Below are 20462 nucleotides of genomic sequence, written 5' to 3'. Positions count from 1 at the left end.
GAGATAGCAGGCTGCCCTCCTGCAACCAGGACGGCCTCGGTGGAGCAGAGACCCACTCGCAGCCCGTGGGGAGAAGATGCCTGAGCCTGAGGATGGTCGTGTTGGGGTGCACGACACGGCAGAGAGGCATCTGGAGTCTGCGTGACGACCCACGCCGGAGCGAGTGGCTACAGCTCCCTAAGTACCCGAGACTGTGGTAAAGCCCACACCGGAGCAATCTGTGGGGAAGGATTGTTTCCAGTGGGCTGGACTCACGCTGGAGAAGTTTATGGATTTTTCCTCGTGGGTAGGGGATCCATTGGAGCAGGGGAAAAGGGTGTAAGGACTCCTTCTCCTTTAAGAAAGAAGCAGCAGTAACAGCACAGAATGAACTGACCTGCACTCCCCCAGTCCCTGCCCCCTGTGCTGCTGGGGGGAGGAGGTAGAGCCGGGAGGAAAAGGAAAGGGGGGGGGAAGGTGTCGGTTTTAAGATCTGGTTTTGTTTCTTTCTGTCCTCTCGAGTAATCGGTTTTTGTTTCCCTTTGTCCTTCTAAGTAATCATTAATAAACTGTTTTGCTTTAAGAAAGCCCTGTCTGGTTTGCCCGGGACCATGGTTGGTGGGTGCTCCCTCTGTTCTTGTCTCAACCCTCAGTCCCTTTGGTTTTTTTTTTTCCTCTCCTCTCTACTTTACTGGAGAAGGAGAGACTGTGTGAGTTTTAGTTGCTGGATCAGCCTAAAACCACGACAATAACACTGAGGCAATAGGGCAACATTCTTAAACCCAGCCAGCCAGAGGAACACAGTACAGCAGAGCTCAAGATGAGTGCAGAGGACCTTGGAGTGATAACAGAAGGGGATGAGGGGACAGGGAAATGATGACAAGAAAAAACAACTGAAACAAATATGCAGAAACAGAGAAGTGACAAGACAAAACTGTCAACAGAAACAACTGGCACACAGAGAGAGATGACAAGCTGGAAAGACTTGAAGGGACAGCATAGGCATGACCAAGACAGTCCACCCGGCACGTCACCACTTAAACTTGAATGACTATCTAGCTGTGCAGACAGACAACAAGGAGAACGCAGAGAAGTGTGACTCAGTGCAGTCAAGCAATACCAAAGGGACAGTCTCATCAACAAAAAAAAACAATTACTACCAAGAATGACTCCTGGGGAGCTGCTGTGGAGCTGTGGTGTTTTTTAATTATTATTTGCATATTACTTCTATTGGTGTTTTCCCTGAAGTTTATATCTACATTCCTTTTCTTCTGAAGGAGCTCTGACTGGTCAAGCTAGAAGTGTCCTACCACTAGTGGTACCTGGAACAACTTTCACAGTGATAACACAAGCCAATTCAATTGTTTGTCAAGAACTGGCCTCTGGTTGCTATATTCCCCATTTTGGGGTGCAAGTATGTCTAGATTCCACACCACATGAATTCTCTGAAGTAACTCCCACCTAAGATGCAGGCAGATGAGAAACGTACTTGGTAAGGGTCAGAGGAAACCAAAATGCCTGAAATTATCAACCATAACCCATTCAGCCCATCCATGATTTTCAGAGGAGAGACCTGATCTTGCAACTTTCGTTCTGCCTGCTAATACACACTGTGTAGTCTAAGTATACAGAACTGAGGATTCATCCATTCATTTCAAAAACTATAAAGACAAAAAAACTTCAAAAAGAAAAGATCATTTTTTTTACTGCCTGTATTACATTCATGAACTGCTACTGATTTTACACTGAAAAACAGTGGAAAGCTGATTGATTCAAGTGATTGAGTAACCTGATCTAGTGGAAGGTGTCCCTGCCCATGGCAGGGGGGTTGGAACTAGATGATCTTTAAGGTCCCTTCCAACCCAAACCACTCTATGATTGATTTCTAATGCATCACAGGTATTCCAGATTTAGGCAGTGTTTCAAATTTTCATTACAACTGCTTGTTTCAGTGCAAGTGGAAGGCTACAACCAACATCAGGATTCTACATATAGCCTCATACAACAAAACCAGAAGTAGACTGTGCCTGTTGCTGATAAAACAAAAGTTAAGATTCTCGTATCAAAGCTTCCCCCCCATGTATGTGTTCAACCATTGCGATGCAATTGAGATCTCTTATGCAGACTGACAGTAAAAAGCTGATCACAGAAGTCTACTACAGTACAAACCAGATTGTTTTCCTTTACTGCAGTCTCCAGATAGATGACATCGCTCTAAAATCTGCAGTAAATGCTTCTGCTTTGTACCTCTAACAGTTCTGCAAGCAAAGAGCACAGTCAGCTGCATGGAGGTACCCCCCCTTTCATAAAGCACGATCATGTTGAGCCACTGATAACAGCTCTTTGGATAAAGCTGTTACAAAACTAGCTTCGCATGTTGCAACTACATAACCTGCAAGGAGGGGGGAGAAAAAAAACAACACACACTCAAAAACCAGCATTACTTTCACTGGTCTTATCAGAAAAAAAAAGTTTTAAGTGTATCTACAGTAATTCCTTTTAAATGCTACTGCAATCCAAGAGATAAAATACATTAAGGTTCTTGGTTTATTTTAAGATCAACAAGAACAAACGAGACCTTCCTTAAAGCAAATACAGGTATGGAGTTTCCAGTCAATTTTCAATGGCTACCAGTTAAAACAGATCTAATGACACGTCTTCATATCATGGGGTAAGTGCAGGTGGTCACCCAACATTTAATCAAATCATAGAACCACAGAATCATCTGGTTGGAAGAGACGTTCAAGATCATCGAGTCCAATTATTCACCCTGCGCTGTCAGGGTCCATAAACCATGTTGCTCAACACCAAATGCACACGTTTTTTAAACACCTCCAGGGATGGGGACTCCACCACCTCCCTGGGCAGCCTGTTCCAATACTTCACAACCCTCTCTGTAAAGAAATTTTTCCTGATATCTAACCTAAATTTTCCCTGGCGCAACTTGAGGCCATTCCCTCTCGTCCCGTCATTCATAATGTGGGAGAAGAGACCGACCTCCATCTCCCTGCAACTTCCCTTCAGGTAATCGTAGAGAGCGATAAGGTCCCCCCTGAGCCTCCTCTTCTCCAGACTAAACAGTCCCAGTTCCCTCAGCTGTTTGGAGTGCAGAGTAGGGATTACACTGGTAACGGAGTGGAAGGAAGAAGGTATGGGATATGCCTGCTGCATACACACCCCCACGGATGAACAATCCAAGCAACTGTGACAAGCGATCTAAATTCTGAAGGACAGTCTACAACATCAAACTAATTTAGTTTGTTATTTCCAGTGTAATGATTGAGAGACAGAGAGACAGAAACCAATAAAATGGCAGTTTTAAAAACATTTCCAGAACACATGAGTAGGAAGGACAGGGAGAAAAGAGCCCCTGAAGAGTAGCTCCATGTGCAGATCACGTTACTGGATTATGAGATATCACTCTCTAGCGATAGCAATAACATTAATTACGAGGCTTTACACGCAGATGTTGCACAGCATCTTCCTAGCAGAGACAAACATTAGGAGAAATTGATTTTTCTGATTGTGCCGTTGCTCAATGTGACATAGTGGGCAATCAGACCTTCTGCTTCAGTACAGATCAATCAATGGGCAGCTAAAGCAGAAGATAGCTCTTCCACAGGCTCTCACAGAGGCATGGCATCTCTCGCTCTGTTGTTCTGTATGGATTCACTGCACTGATAGTACACATCTGTAGCTATGCAGCTATCCTCACGTCCCACTTTGTTTATAAAAGACACTGCACTTGTTAGAAGCACATACTATCTGAGGTGGGTAAGGATTTAAGACTCTTTACTGATAACAGACAGCTCTACTCTACATCGGATAGTGAGGTGGACTGTGAACTGGCTGAAGGATAGAAGCCAGAGAGTAGTGGTCAATGGGACAGAGGCCAGTTGGAGGCCTGTATCCAGTGGAGCTCCTCAAGGGTCGGTACTGGGACCTGCATTGTTCAACATACTCATCAATGACTTGGATGAGGGAATAGAGTGCACAGTCAGCAAGTTTGCTGATGACACTAAACTGGGAGGAGTGGCTGACACACCTGAAGGCTGTGCTGCCATTCAGAGAGACCTGGACAGGCTGGGGGGTTGGGTGGGGAGAAATTTAATGAAATACAACAAGGGCAAGTGTAGAGTCTTGCATCTGGGTAAGAACAACCCCATGTACTAGTACAAGTTGGGGACTGAACTGTTGGGGAGCAGCACAGGGGAAAGGGACCTGGGGGTCCTGGTGGACAGCAGGATGACCATGAGCCAGCAATGTGCTCTTGTGGCCAAGAAGGCCAATGGTATTCTGGGGTGTATTAGAAGGGGTGTGGTTAGTAGGTCGAGAGAGGTTCTTCTCCCCCTCTACTCTGCCCTGGTGAGGCTGCATCTGGAATATTGTGTCCAGTTCTGGGCCTCTCAGTTCAAGAAGGACAAGTTCAAGGAACTGCTTGAGAGAGTCCAGCGCAGGGCCACAAAGATGATGATGGGAGTGGAGCATCTCCCTTATGAGGAAAGGCTGAGGGAGCTGGGTCTCTTTAGCTTGGAGAAGAGGAGACTGAGGGGGGACCTCATTAATGTTTATAAATGTGTAAAGGGTGACTGTCACGAGGATGGAGCCAGGCTCTTCTCAGTGGCATTCAATGATAGGACAAGGGGAAATGGATACAAGCTAGAACATAGGAGGTTCCGCTTAAACATGAGGAAGAACTTCTTCCCAGTAAGGGTAACAGAACACTGGAACAGGCTGCCCAGAGAGGTTGTGGAGTCTCCTTCTCTGGAGATGTTCCAAACCTGCCTGGACGCGTTCTTGTGTGATCTAATCTAGGTGGTCCTGCTCAGGCAGGGGGATTGCACTAGATGATCCTTTGAGGTCCCTTCCAATCCCTAACATTCTGTGATTCTGTGATACTCCTCCCTTAAGATCTTAACTGTGTATTTAAAACATAAGGTAATTTGCCATATGTTTCACCCCGAAATAAGGGAAAACCCTACAAGGCTGAAGAAATGCGGTACACAAATGCACCAGATTTTGAATCACTGAATCACTTACCAGTCACACAAGTTTCCAATGAAGTCAAAGCTTATACACCACACAAGCCTCTAGAACTATAAGTTTCACAGGCAAGAGCAAAAGAAAACTGAAAAGTTTTCTATAGGCAGCCCTGTGATCAAGACAGACCAGCGCAAGCTTTTCCTTTGCCAGAGGCTGATGTGTCAAACTAGAACAGTACATCTTCTGTATCTTAATTCACAGGTAACTGTTGCAGCAAATGAGTGACATTTTCAAAACACTCTTTCCAAAAAAGAGAGTCCTGTCACAGGAGAAAACTGTCTGCAACTAACATCTAAGGCTGGCCTGACTTCCAAACTCAGCAAGCAAGGAGATAGTCCAGGTTCTGTCAACTCCCAAGAGCAGATGTGGATTTTAGGGTGCAGTTCCTACTAGTGATTGTTACCTAAGTTATTTAAAGATGATCTAAACGGAAAAGCAGAGGAAAAAATATATAGGTTTACATCTTTTTTTTTCTTCTCAAGATCAGCTTCACCAATCTAGAAGTTACAACATCATTAAGAAAAGGGTGGTATACTAGAAATAGAAGGACTGTCTTACCCTCCTTAAGATACAACAGAAGCAAGATAGACATCCATGCGATAAACCACACCAGATAATATAAATATGCTATGCAAGTCCTACACTGTAGGAAAAAAGTGATAAAATATGATCCAGCACTCATATCACCACTGAAGGCTACGATAATCTCACAAAGCAGTAATGAAACAAGTCCCAGATTTGATGAGCAGAGAAACTGCTTTCAACTACCATTTCAACTACAGGTAGCTGATCTTACATCACCTACAAATAAGTTCAACTCTGTTTACCATACCAGGATCCACTTCCAATACTGACACAAGAACTCAAATTATTTTATTGTAGAAAGCAATTTGTACTCTTTTGATAAATATTAAGTAATGGAATTTAACGCATTTAAACACAGTACAGAAATTAAATTACTCCACTTAAAATCCATTCCAAAGAAAGCTATACAACTGTCACGTTCTCCCTGTTAAAGCTCAGAAGAGAAATGGTACTATTTATTGAAAGTTATGGTTTTGGTTAGAAATTTGGTGAAATACGAGTGCTTATGGAATTACTTCAACAAAGCAGACAAAAAACATCTAGCAAGAAATCAAGTCGGACAGAATATTTAAAATGGAAAAATAAAATCTGCCAGCAGGTCAGACACCACTTGCCATTTCATATATTTGAACTCAGTCAAAATACATGTCTTCTGCACTGTTCAAGAATAGTGGGACCAGTGTTAGACTACTATAGATTCACCAATTTTTCTTCTTACACTAGGGTCACATGCATTACTTCACTCTCACCACACATTTAATATTTTCCCAGCAAAACTCAGTATGGTACTGACAGAAAATACAGCCTGTTAAATTCACTATTCCACCTACAAACAACTCCACCAAGGCTAAAACCTTGAACTCTGTATGGGAGCCACTGCTTCAAATTCTGATTGCACCCTCAGTCCAAGCAGTTTAAATAAACATAAGGCCACCAACGGCTTTCTCCTACTCCCCACAGGATCCCTGCCACCAAGTGGTTAAAGCTGCTGTGGTTTTCCAGTGATCTGACACCCCTGTTTTCCACTAATGTACCCCATTTCTTTTAACTAAAAAGCCACCTTCTGAGAATGCAAGTTCCCTGCAAATTCACTTGATTTAGAAGTCACCAATAATGGAATGGTTCAGGTTGGAAGGGATCTTCAAAGATCACCTAGTCCAAACTTCCCTGCCACAGGCAGTGACATCTTTCACTACATCAGGTTGCTCAAAGTCCCATTCAACCTGGCTTTGAACACTTCCAGCGATGGAACATCCATAACTTCTCTGAGCAACCTGTTCCAGTATCCCACCATCCTCATTATATAAAAAAAAAATCCTTCCTTACACTCAATCTAAACCTACCTTCTTTCAGTTTCCTCTCTCAATGTTGTCTATTTTCCAAGAAACACCCATAGGTTACTCTGTCAGCAAGTATATATTCTGAGATATATGAAAGTAGAAGTTCTAAAAACTTCCCACTACTTAAGCGCCTAGGAGTTGATCACAGCAAGTCTGGGAAAGTGTGCTCATCAAAACGCTTTCCTGCAAAACTGTGAGTTTTATGTCATATCTCAAGCCTTCCTGATTTTCAAAACTTATCTCACAAGCTTGCTTTGCCTTTGTCTTGATAGTGCTAATGTGGGAAACATGAATTCCTTCTTAGGTGCTACAGATGTGACATTCTTCGTATACTTACTCGACTTCTTTTGATTTTTATGCATCTTCCTTGACCCAGTAATGTGTCACTGGTACAGTTTCAGCTTTTGATGCTAGCTCATTTTGTCCTCAATCCATGTGTCACTCCTACTAAGCCAATAGGTACCTGTCTCCACTGAACCCTTCCTATCAAGTCTAAGACAAAAAAATAAGCATATACAGATATACACATCTGAAAAGATCCCAGGTTTTGCTGCAATGAAAGACAAAACTTAACATAAAAGTTAAAAAAAAAAACACCACCACCACTGTTCAAGGTGAACACTCACTTCAGCTACTTTCATACCTTCACTGAGCTGAGGTCTCAGTAGGGACACACTCCTTCCCAGACTAACGCGACAGAACTATGATATCAAATTGAAATACAAAAGTGAATCAAGCTAACAAAAATATGGTCCAATTACAGTAATGCCTAAATAAGATTCAATCTTGTTCCATCTCCAGATATAGTACCAGTTAAACTTGCTTTCACGTTTTTCTGCCCAGTCCAAACAAGACTGAACAACTGCATTAAAAAGATGACTTAAATAGGAAATACTATCAGTAGTCAACACTAAATTAAATTCCACTACCAGAAGTCATTTTAAATGAGCAAGATCCACTTGTTTTAATTGAACACAGACTGGTGCATAATGGAGCATTAAGAGCAGGAAACAGTTTTAAAGGGAATACTTACACCTTAATTATTTCCTGAAAAGGCTTGTTAACTTTAGAGAAGACCAGAACTGATAGCAAAGATGAAGTTTTGCTCTTTAAAAACACATAGGAACAGAAGTATTCCCAACCTGGAACACTGCATTCAGCTCTGGAGTCCCCAGCACAAGAAGGACATGGAGCTGCTGGAGGGGGTCCAGAGGAGGGCCACGAAGATGATCCAAGGGCTGGAACACCTCTGCTATGAAGACAGGCTGAGAGAGTTGGGGCTGTTCAGCCTGGAGAAGAGAAGGTTCCATGCAGATCTTCTAGCAGCCTTCTAGAACCTAAAGGGGGCCTACAGGAAAGCTGGAGAGGGGCTTTTCACAAGGGCCCATAGTGATAGGACAAGGGGAAATGGCTCTAAACTGAAAGAGGGGAGATTTAGATTAGATCTAAGGAAGATATTTTTCACTCAGAGGGTGGTGAGGCACTGCAACAGGTTGCCCAGAGAAGTTGTGGCTGCCCCATCCCTGGATGTGTTCAAGGCCAGGTTGGACGAGGCTTTGGGCAACCAGCACTATTGGAAGGTGTCCCTGCCCATGGCAGGGGATTGGAACTAGATGATCTTTGAGGTCCCTTCCAACCCAAACCATTCTATGATTCTATAAGTATCACTACTGGCTATCAAAAAAAATTAGTCTGATATATGAAAACAGCAGCAGACACCTGAACAGGCTCGGCAAAGTGGTGGCACCCACACCAAGTACACTTCTGGAATTTAATTATAGGCAACACAGTAAGTTAAGTGATTTTGTCTAGTGTAAAAAAGTAGAAATCTACCTTTGCACAGAGAAGCCAAACAAGAATTGCCCTCAGCTACCGTGGATATATCACAAAAACAGAATATGGTCAGTAGAATTGCTGCTTGTGTGTTAGAAAATTGTGTTGTGTGTTAGAAAACCTCAGCGTCCTACGCTACCTGAAGACAGCGCACTCCAGCCCTGAGCAGAAACATCTTCCTTGCAATCTCTTGATTCTGGAGTTCCCAAACAGCAAAGGCCACTCTATTTAGGACTGCTTAAATGGAAATATGGTTCAGCCCCTAGTCAAACAACAGATTGGAAAGTTTGAGAATTCAAGCTACAAGCAACAGTGAAAAACCACAGTCAGCACCTCTGTTAAACAAGGTTCACTTTGTGTGTGCAACTGCCACAGCTGAGGTTACTAGCAGTGAGGATACACAAACACGCAGACAATCCTCACCCTCTGAGAAGGCTTAAAGCAGAGCAACTGCCCCATGCCGAGACATAACTTTCGAGGATGCTCCAATTGCTACATTGACCTTTACATACTGCTTCAGAAAGCCTTTCCATATCACAAGTGTCATTCCTCCCTCCGTGCTACGCATGGTCACTGGCTGTATTCAGACAAGATACTCAGTAGATCCCTAAAAGCATCATAAAATAACCTCCGCACCCACCTATCTTAATTCCGAATATTTTCATATAAAATGAATTCCAAGATTTACATTTCCTCACTTAAAAAAATGGAAAAGGTCTGCTTTCTCTCTGTGTAAGACAACAATTCAATTTGCCCTCCCAGCTCTGCAATTCTAAACTTGTAGTTGATGTTTGGAACAGATGAGTTCAAGGACCAGTGCAGACTGGGAGCCTGCACTCCACTACAAACACAGAATGATCTTTATCACGAATATACAGAGCAAAATCCAGAAGCTCACAAGGTACTGGGAGCGACACACAAATGCACAATTACAAGCCTCCCAACGATATGAGCGTATGGAGAATGAACTAGAGTTTCATGCCCAAGTGGAATGGAAAATAAACCACCGGCACAAAAAGACACTGCTGTCAGATGATATCTAGAAGGCTACAGGATGTTCACAGGGCAAGGAACTGAACACCCTTACACACACACACTATTAATTCGTTACCTTTTCCCTGAGCAGAAGGTACTTTTGCCAAAATTCTCATACTCTCAGCACCACCGAGTCCTTGCACGAGCCTTCACAATAGCTGTCAAGGCACTTAACTAGCAGTAAAACTGTACCTCTTCTGCAGGAGGAACGGGGCACAAAGCTGAAGCAGTTTGCCCACAGGCATCCAGCTCAGCCAGCAAAGAAGCCAGAACAGAACTTGTATTTCCCGAATCTCAAATCCACAACTATCCTAGAAATCTCACTGCATTCTCTCAAGCCTAGACCAACATCTTTGTCCCCTCAACCTTCCCTACTGAATCTCTCCTATTCAGCTTTTCATTATAAAGCCTTAAGGATGTTCTTTGAGATTGATAATACAAAATTAGACTTAGGCCAAACTTTATTTCCAAGTTACTAATTCAAATTAAAGTCTGCCATTTTTTTGTACACTATCTCCAGTCTCACTCAGTGGTATAAACTTTTTTCCTGCCTATTAGAAATTTTTTCAGCCGCTACAGTAATGAATGCAATCCCTTAAACACTTAAGGCAATTGACTAACTTAAAGGAAACACCTCATTTTATGTGCAAAAGCAGCCTTTGGAGATGCATGACCTTCATTTCCTCAAGACATTTTGATAGATCTGACTGAGAGTCAGCAATCTAGTCTTACTTCTATTTTATGACTTGACCAGAGTAGGCTGCTGGATGAGGCTGCCCCATGACCATCCACAAGTCATACCCACAGCTCTTCCTCTCCAAATGTCTTAGCAGACTGGTAACAACATGGGACTGCTAACAGTACGGAGATCTATCTCAGTGGACCATCATTACGGTGACAAAGTAGCCAAGAAGGAAAGTGGAAAGACTATGAGTTGGCCATTCTCGACTGAGATATCAAATTTTCTCCTGTAAGCTGAGAATCAGTCCCGGTTTGCCTCTTTTATGATCCATATCTGATTCAATCCAGCTTACTTCAGCAGATAAATCCAGTACTGCCTAATAACAGAACGGGAGCATCACATTTACATTCCTGCAGTAAAGTCAAATTACAGAACTATGCCTTGAAGAAGGCTTGTAGCAAAATGGATACACAGCTTCACTCTTCCCCTTCATGTTGGGAGAGAAGACTTTCACGTTACTAGGTAGAATCAATTTATCCAGAGTATAGCTAGATCCCTGCACTAAATACCAGTGTATTTCAAGCGTTCCTTTTAGGAGAGGGGAGAGACAGTCCAGTACCATAACACATACAGAACATCTCAAGAGACAGGCAGACCTTCAGAACTGCATACTACTTGCATATGCAACATGGAAGCTCAGGTATGAGAAGGATGGTATCATCATGTCACACAAACAGATGTGACAGCCATTCTGTACAAATACAAATATGTATTTCTAGAGTCCACTGTCACTCCAAGAGCAGCTTGACCACCTAGCCATTCATGCCACATTCAACTTCTTCACCTTTGTCTACCTTCATTTATCCTGCATCTCATAATATGCTTGTGGATTCTTTAAGCTGTATTTATTACTGCTTTTCCAATCAAAGATCTTGATGTAGAAGACATTATGGAATGTAAGAGTATTACACTTATGTCCACACTTGAATTTTCTAGCTTTCCCTTTGCAGACAAATTAAGAAAAATTCAATAGTGTTAGTTAAAAGCAACAAGCTTTTTACCTTCTTTACTTGCATTTTCTTTTCAAAGAAATTACATTACTAAGCACAGGCCTTCAGTGATCTAGGAACACACTACGACCTTCTTATCAGCTATCAAAAGATTTCGAGGTAAGTCAACAGAAATTAAACATTAAACTCCCTTCTACAAACAAGAGGGAAGCCTATAACTGCAGATATTTTGAAAACTGCCCCTTGATAAGACATTAATCAGAATCTATCAACTGTTCTTCCACAGACAGTTCACTGGCTTAAAGGGACTGCATTGTGCATTTATACAAGCACGAGACTTCTTACCAGCTGTGGGAGCCCTGAAACGCATCTTCCCCTCCACCTTGCAAAGTCTGACAGTTCTTCAGACTAAAATGGTTAACGCAAATGGTTGGCGGATTAAACCTTGATAATGAATCTTCTCACTCAAAGATTTTCTTTAAATTATTCCTAAGAATAGTATCTAGAAGACAGTAACTCAAACTGTTACATGCTCAGTTGCAAAAGCAATTGCTGGTACAGTGCCCTGCCAGCCAATGACCACTGATACAATTACACTTTGATTAATAACAAACCCAGGTTTATAAGGAGCTCGCAAATCTCAGAGGCAGGTAATACAGCAATCTGCCTGCCCCCCTCCTCCCCCAATCTTTATGGTTCATTAACGACCTTGAGTAAAAAGTTATTTTATAGTACCATAACTTTTCCATCATTTCTGTTTCCAAAACTCTAACACCGGACTTAAGAGATACATTCACTTACTCGTTCCCCCTCTTCCCAATAAAGAACCTAAAGGTACTTTCTGAAAAGCATCTTCTCTTCACACAAACACAGCAAGCAAAATGAAACTCGATCTTTCAGCCTTTTTCTAACCGGAAGTCAAAGAGACTGGCAACAAACTGCTTGTGGTGATCTAATACTTAGTTAAAAGATTAGGAACACATTCTCTTTGAAGAGTATGCAGCATAAAGCTTTTCTATCCTTTTTCACCACACGCAATTTTATTCCAGATGATTAATGGTGATTTTATTCATATAAACTTCTCACCCTACTGCATGTGCCTCCTATATTTCTATTTGAAATTGTTGTACATTACTGTGCAACACCACATGATGGTATTAGTCATTAGGGTGGAACCCAGTGAGGCTCTGCTGTATCAGAAGAGGAAATACATATGCTTCAACAACTACTTTGCAGAGTGTTTATAAACTAGGAACCTAGTTTTATTTTAGAGTTCAGAACTGATAAGGCAAATCAAGTCAAACACATAAGCACATCTACATTAAGCACAGTGCCAACACTTCACATGACACAACTAGTAATATGCACACTCTCAGAAACCCAACCTCCCAACTCAGGGAATGAATCTCACCAGTCATTTCGGTCACAGCTTCCTCCACTGCTAGTCTAGAGATGTCAAATGGTGCAAGCATAAATACAAACATTAGGAAAGGACTTCAATTGTATCTTTCAAATTATCTAGTAGATAGTTATCATGAATGCTGATCTCTAGCAACGCAGACCAGACTAACTAGGAACTTACAACTCTTTACTCTTACTAGTTTCCATGATACTAACTACCAATAGCTTCGTAGCCTTATTATATTCACATTCAGACCATCTTCCAGCTGAAGAACTGACTGCTGCTGGGATGCAACTCATGTTCTGATTTCCCCACTTAAAATTTTACTGTGGTCTAAGTTTCTGACACAAAATGCAGCTGAGAAAGTAGAAGCTGAGAATTTCCATTTGAACTTGGACAGTTAGTTAGAAATTGTAACACTACTAATACAACACAGTATTTTTAACCAAACTACTTTCCCTCCTAGAAAAGAAGGTTTAAACCTAAGTCAGAGCAATGATATTCTGCTCCTCCTTTGATACACTTCTGTGTTCCAAGTGCACTGCAAGCTTAAAAGATTCTGAAAAGACCCTGTAGCCTTCCAAAGAGGTAAAAAAAACCCCAGCCGAGTCTGAACATACAAGCTGTTTTTTCAAAACTTCCCAACCACAGGAAAGGCAGTATTCCTCAACGTTTAAGAAAATGCCTTCCCCATGCAAGCAAGGATTTGGATAATGCTGATAATTTAAGACAAGGAAAAACTCCAAAGCTCAGTTTCTCATAGAAGAGCTCAATATAAGACTACGCTGACTGCAAAAGGTCATTAGGGACACAGAACATGAGCTTATTCAAACCAAGTCAGAGGGTCAAGGCATTACGCACTGCACTTGCATACCACAGAGGATTACCTACCCAAGTAGTTAACGCTGAAAAGCTGCGAGCTCGGGCTTGTATTGATCACCTGCAATCCCAATGATCAACTGTAGAACGGTACACACTCTAACATCAATAGCACTGCCTTCCTAGTTACCACAGTAAGCAGGCACAATACAGAGGAAAGAAACCAACCTTTGATACACCCAAGAAGACCCACTTTTTCAAATAAGAAAGTTATTTATAATTTGTAAACAACCCTTCTTTGCCTTTTCTCCAAACGATAGTTTTCACAAACATCTTCCAGAGCTTTTCAGTTACAGCTCCACGAGATCATCTTTACACTGACATTGATCTGAATTGCATTCATCAATTTTAAATAGTTAGTAATGCCTTTAGGTAGAGACCCTTGTAAAACAACAGCTGAAGCTCCGGAATTTACGACTGAAAAGACTGGGAGTGATTATGTTAGAAACAAAATGACAGAGAAGGCTGGATAGAAGTCCCATCTAGTAAGTAAAACTAATTTTCTCACAGATCATTTTATCAAAATATTCAGTTCAGCAGAACCGTAAAACACAGGAACAGGTTGATGTCAAAAACTTATGATACAGAGACTGGACACTGACAACAATATCTAATGTCCTGAATTATCAATCCCTAAAGTTTGTGGAAGCAACATGAAAGCATAAGCTCATACAATTAAAAAGGAGGAGGCGGCGTAAGGTGATGTAGCACGTGGCATTATAGCACTTTTGCCACCAACACCAGCCAAAACTACTCTGGCTGCCAGCGTGACAGAATTAGATGAGGTAGTCTTCTGGATTGGTCCAGAAACCTGACTTCTATTCTGTTAAGAGATTTTTGTCTCTAGGATGAGAAGTACAGGGCACTGCAAAACACCATGTGAACAATGGAGACTGAGCTCTCCCACATGTTTTTGATGATATTTCAACATTAAGATTTTTTTATTCATCAACATAAACTATACAGTAAATCTCCGAGCTTACTGTATAGGTTACTCTACACTACTCGGAATAGAGAATATACTGATCAGTATACTCTTAAAAGATTCTGAAAATTGAAGTTCAATTCATTAAATAGAAACTAACATTTATTCGTTCACTTGTCTTATTCCTGACATTTCCTTGGTTTTCCCTTTGAAGTTTCAGGTGCCTTTGTTTCAGCTTACATGTGACTTATGCAGAGTGTCTGATCTTAGCAGAAGCAACTTCTTCCCTGACACCTTTGTTCCACAGTGCGCTCACAGGGGAAAAAAAAAGAACTGTCAATTTGCAGGCCAGATACAGTCAGTGAGACAAGAAAAGAGCAATGACTTTCAGTTTTGTTTCTGAGACTAAACCCACAAGCTCGCCAAAGCTATGTTTAAAGACTACCTCCTTTCTCTCTCCCTACCCTTAGAATTGCAGTTTTACCTAAAAGGTGTAAGTCACCCGATGGCAATGGTGATGTAAAGCACCACTGCCACTTTTGAATCACGGCTCTGCATGTACAGAAAACTGAAGTCATTAAGAAGCAGTACATCTCCGGTACTGCAACCTAACACCATCCTGCACATGGCCTTGGAGAAACTGGTCTGACTCTGTTACACTGCTACCACACATTCCATTTCAGCCCCACTCCCTTCCCCATGGCTACTGCAGTGCCAAACACACAGATTTGTTCTGTGTGGACGAGAGGAGGCAGCTGAAACAGTTTTTTCCCCTCTCCCCTGAAAAACACTGTTGAAGAGCAGGTGTCAGGTATGCAGGGTCACCCCTAGGAAACCAGTAGCTGCAGAAGTGCCTGCACAGGGGCAGAAAGTCCCATACTCCGAGGATGATAAGGGAAGGAAGGTGAGGAAGAGGTCTAGCTAACTGCAGTACCATCTCTTCCTCTTTTTCTTTAACACCCTAGATTGCAGTTCGAGCAAAATTCCCTTCCCCAAGCTCCCACCAAAGCCTCTTAACTGACTAACAGGCTACGAGGTGCAGTACACCTTCCATTAGGAGCACAGCCACTGAAGTTACATCATAGAATCATAGAATCGTTAGGGCTGGAAGGGACCTTCAAAGGTCATCTAGTCCAACCCCCCTGCAAGGAACAGGGATATCTCCAACTAGATCAGGTTGCTCAGGGCCTCATCCAACCGGGCCTTGAACGTCTCCAGGGATGGAGCATCCACCACCTCTCTGGGCAACCTGTTCCAGTGTTCTACAACTCTCATGGTAAAAAATTTTTTCCTAATATCCAACCTGAATCTACCTCCCTCTATTTTAAAACCATTACCCCTTGTCCTATCAAAGGACATCACCAGTCACCACACTCAGTTGCTCCTTAGTTTGGGAATACCCACTTGTCGTTTAGGAATATCCTCCTCAATGTGCTTAAATTCGACGCAAGCACATTTCTACTGAGTCAAGGATGGCAGCTGTATTAGTTGTACAGCCAAGTACCAGAGTCCACCTGCTTACCTCTCTTCTAGTGAGACAGTATAATGCCATAAGATTTCTGTAAGACTATTTTTTTTTTTTTCTCATTTGGAATTTCTACATGATGTGGGGAATAAAAACACTTGATAAGGTGATTACTCATTTCCATCTATTGTAATTTCTTTTACTAACTAAAAAAAACAAAGCAATCCTAACTGTCCCTTTAAAATGATAGATTTTGAGCTATCAAAACTCAGGAAGACAGTTCTTGAATTATACTAAATAGCTTCAGAAAAGTGTTAAATGTTTTGCTTCTAGTAAGCACTGAGCTAAACAGAACACAAGGTATTGTCAGGCAGACAAACTACAAAACTTAAGTATTCTTGCACCAGTGTATACATTTATGATACGTCTGCACCTCAAATGCAGAGAAAGACCTGGTTCTCTCCCCCATTCGAAAGCAGAACAGCTGACTGGAAATTATGTAGAAATAGGTAATAAGCATAATGGAGGTGTGGAGCAAACAGGATTTTGGCTCTTCAGCCTACAGGAAGACACAACCAAAGGGCGAATACAGTAGAAATCCGAAATAACACGTGGTATAGGGAAGATGAGTACTCTGGTTTTCACAACACAAAACTCAGAAATTAACAAACTACCTGAAGGCAGACTTAAAACACACATGTGCACCCCCTCAAACAAGAGCATACGCCTCAGTTCTTCACAGAAAATTTAACCACCGTGGGGAGGAATTTACTTCCACATATCAGGGACACTAACCGTTTACTCGGAGTTCAACGCCAACCGGCTCTTAGAGAGCGAGCTCATCACGGGTTACTCAGCAGAACGGCAATCCCTTGACCCAGGCAGTCCCTAAACCCGGCGGAAAGCAGGAGAACGCAGGGAAAGGAGAGCCGCCCAACTTGCCTCAGCCACCCCCCTGCTCCCCGGCTCCGGCCCAGGACGCTCCGTCCCTCCGAGCTGCCCGCGCGGGTCCTCGCCTCCATCAGGCGGCACTTCCACCAGCAGCAGCGAGACGCCGCGACGCCGGCGCCAGGCCGCACGCCCCAGGCAGCGCCCGCGGGCTCGCTCCCCTCCGCGGCCGGAGGGGCGGCCCCCGCGCCGCGACCCCTCCCCGGGAGACGACCGGTCCCGCGGCCGCCCCGCCGCCGCTTCCCATCTGCTGAATCACGACGGGGGCGCGCGAGGCCCGCCTCCCCCGGCCAGGAGAAGCGGCGGCGAAGTCTGGGAGCCGCGGCGGGGCGCAGGGCCCGGGGAGCGGCCGGCTGCGCGCCCCTGCCCAGGCCCCGGTACGAGGGGCACCAACACCATCCCCCGCACCCCCTGCCCGTCCCGGCCCGCTCGTTACCTGCGCGGCGCCCGGCGGCCCCCGCTGGCGGCTCCGGCTGTCCCCGCAGTCACTGCCCACCGCCCGCCCCTACGAACCCCGCGCCGCGTCGCCACCTCCAGACCCGCGACCGGGCGACGCCATCTTGTCTACCTGTCCTCCTCCTCCTCCTCGTCCCACCCCCGGCGACGCGCTCGCGTCACGCCGTGAGGTCACCTGCCCTCGGCGGCCCAATCGGGTGGTGCTCGCGGTGACGTCACCCCAGCGGGGAGGGGGCGGGGCCAAGCCGCGGGGAGCCCCGCCCTTTCCCGCCGGGGGCGGGGCGGCGGCTGCCCGGTGCCCGGTGCCTGGTGCTCGGGTCCCGGCCGCGGCTCTCGCCCTGCCCGCGGGCTCCTCCAGCACCTCGTGCCCCTCTCCCGGCTGCGCACGCGGCGGGCACCGCAGGGGGCCGGACGGAGGTGGCGAGCAGCGCCCAGAGCCGCCATTTCGCCCCGTACGCCTCAACCTTTTCTTCCCTCAGCGGCCGCGGCCACCTCTGTGCCCGCCCCCGTCCCCTCGGGAGGGGCTGAGCGGGCGCTCCCGCCGGGATGCGCCGGAGCACAGCGCCTACCCTCAGGAGCGGCTTTGGCAGTGGGTTCGCAGCCTCTGAGAGGGCCTGGCTCCGAAATGAAGGGATTTTGTCCGAAATGCCGGGGGCGGTTGTGTGCGCGTGAAGGGGGTTAATCGTGGTAAATCGCGGCTGAAAACAGCCAAACCAGAACGATCCCTGGGACTTTTTATCCTCAGGGGAAGCAGAAAAGCTTGTGAGGTTTGATTTTTCTTTCAGTTTGGCTTTTCACAACACACCTGTCTTTGAGATTTATTAGATGAAAACACACACACAAAAAAAAGAGCATAAAAGAGATGCTTTGTTTATCGGGAAAATAGTATGTTTACCGATTTTATGTGACTTGAGGCACCAGAGGGTTTCAAGTGATCAGGAGCTGGCTTCTTTTGTAGACTGCCTTCATTTCACCCATTTCTTTCTTTTTCTCCTCATCCTTCTTCTTTTCTCTGCGAAACGGCGACCGCTGGGTTTGAGTTACTCTGAAATTTGCCTCTATAAGCACAGGGAAAATGTGCAATATGAACCATGCGGACACAGAATCATAGAGTCATAGAATGGTTTGGGTTGCAAGGGACCTCAAAGATCATCTAGTTCCAATCCCCCTGCCATGGGCAGGGACACCCTCCACTACACCACGTTGCCCAAAGCCTCATCCAACCTGGCCTTGAACACTTCCAGGGATGGGGCAGCCACAACTTCTCTGGGCAACCTGTTCCAGTACCTCACTACCCTCTGAGTGAAAAATTTCTTCCTTAGATCTCATCTAAATCTCCCCTCTTTCAGTTTAAAGCCATTGCCCCTTGTTCTATCACTACACACCCTTGTAAAAAGTCCCTCTCTAGCTTTCCTGTAGGCCCCCTTTAGGTGCTGGAAGGCTGCTATAAGATCACCCCGGAGCCTTCTCTTCTCCAGGCTGAACAGCCCCAACTTTCTCAGCCTGTCTTCATAGCAGAGGTGCTCCTGCCCTCTGATCATCTTCGTGGCCTTCCTCTGGACCCGTTCCAGCAGCTCTATGTCCTTCTTGTGTTGGGGACTCCAGAGCTGAACACAGTATTCTAGGTGGGGTCTCACGAGAGCAGAGTAGAGGGTCAGAATCACCTCCCTCCACCTGCTGGTCACACTTCTTTGGATGCAGCCCAGGATACAGTTGGCTTTCTGCGCTGCCAGCGAACGTTGCCAGATCATCCCTGGAAGTGTTCAAGGCCAGGTTGGATGAGGCTTTGGGCAACCTGGTGTAGTGGAGGGTTTCCCTGCCCATGGCAGGGGGATTGGAACTAGATGATCTTTGAGGTGCCTTCCAACCCTAACCATTCTATGATTCTAAGATTCTCATCCACCAATACCCCCAAGTCATTTTCCTCAGGGCTGCTCTCCATCCATTCTCTGCCCAGCCTCTACTTGTGCTTGGCATTGCCCCGACCCACGTGCAGGACCTTGCACTTGGCCTTGTTGAACTTCAGGAGGTTCTCACAGGCCCACCTCTCCAGCCTCTCAAGGTCCCTCTGGATGGCATCCCTTCCCTACAGCGTGTCCACAACACAACACAGCTTGGTGTCATCTGCAAGCTTGCCGAGGGTGCACTCAATCCCACTCTCCATGTCACCAACAAAGACGTTAAATAGCACTGGTCCCAGTACTGACCCCTGAGGAACACCACTCATCACTGGCCTCCATGTGGACATTGAACCGTTGACCACAACTCTTTGAGTGCGACCATCCAGCCAATTCCTTATCCACCGAGTGGTCCATCCCTCAAATCCATGTCTTTCCAGTTTAGAGACAAGGATGTTGTGTGGGACAGTATCAAATGCTTTGGATATGTCCAGGTAGACGATGTCAGTTGCATAAGGAAAAGCACGCATCCGTTCAGTTCTAAAGCAGCATGATGAAATACAAATATTCCATGTGTCCTTTGATTCCTCTGCAATAAGGCAGTTTCCTGGTGGAATGGAAGACCTCTATGTTTGACTAACTGCTCTGGACCCTCGTGTTCACTCGGGGAAGCCGGGCGATAAAGCCAAGCTGCCTGCTAGCCAAGTGGCTCTCCCTCCAGGCTCTGCCCGGCAAGCTTCAGTTGCTCCAACACAAAATCGGAAGGAAAAGAGCCGGCCCGCGCCTCTCCCGTGCTGAAGCTGACGAGCCCAGGGACGCCGCCAGCCCGGCCGCCGCCGCCAGGGGGCGCCGCCCCGCCCCCGCGGAGGCCCCGCTGCCATGGCAACGCCGAGAGGGCGGGTCGGCTCGCCGCCCTGCCTCCTGCCGTTGCTAGGAAACGAGGCTTCGGGAGGGGCGGGGAGCCGCCGCAAAGGTGCGACGA

The 20462-nt window shown here is 45.2% G+C and overlaps 1 protein-coding gene across 2 annotated transcripts in view; it reads right to left on the bottom strand.

Moving 5' to 3' along the window:
* The window catches only part of UBAP1 (ubiquitin associated protein 1), a 47083-nt gene extending 29486 nt beyond the window's left edge, over positions 1-17597 (bottom strand). For both annotated transcript variants that reach the window (XM_086629182.1, XM_086629183.1), the window contains exon 1: positions 17563-17597. The gene's annotated coding sequence lies outside the window, so the exon portion shown is untranslated. The remainder of the gene's footprint in view (positions 1-17562) is intronic.
* Between the last annotated feature and the right edge of the window lie 2865 nt (positions 17598-20462).

This window comes from Tauraco erythrolophus, chromosome Z (assembly GCF_009769465.1).
Source record: "Tauraco erythrolophus isolate bTauEry1 chromosome Z, bTauEry1.pri, whole genome shotgun sequence".
In the NCBI taxonomy this organism is placed as follows: domain Eukaryota; kingdom Metazoa; phylum Chordata; class Aves; order Musophagiformes; family Musophagidae; genus Tauraco; species Tauraco erythrolophus.
The sequence above is the reverse complement of the archived record's forward strand: the minus strand, read 5'-3'. Positions and strand labels throughout refer to the sequence as shown.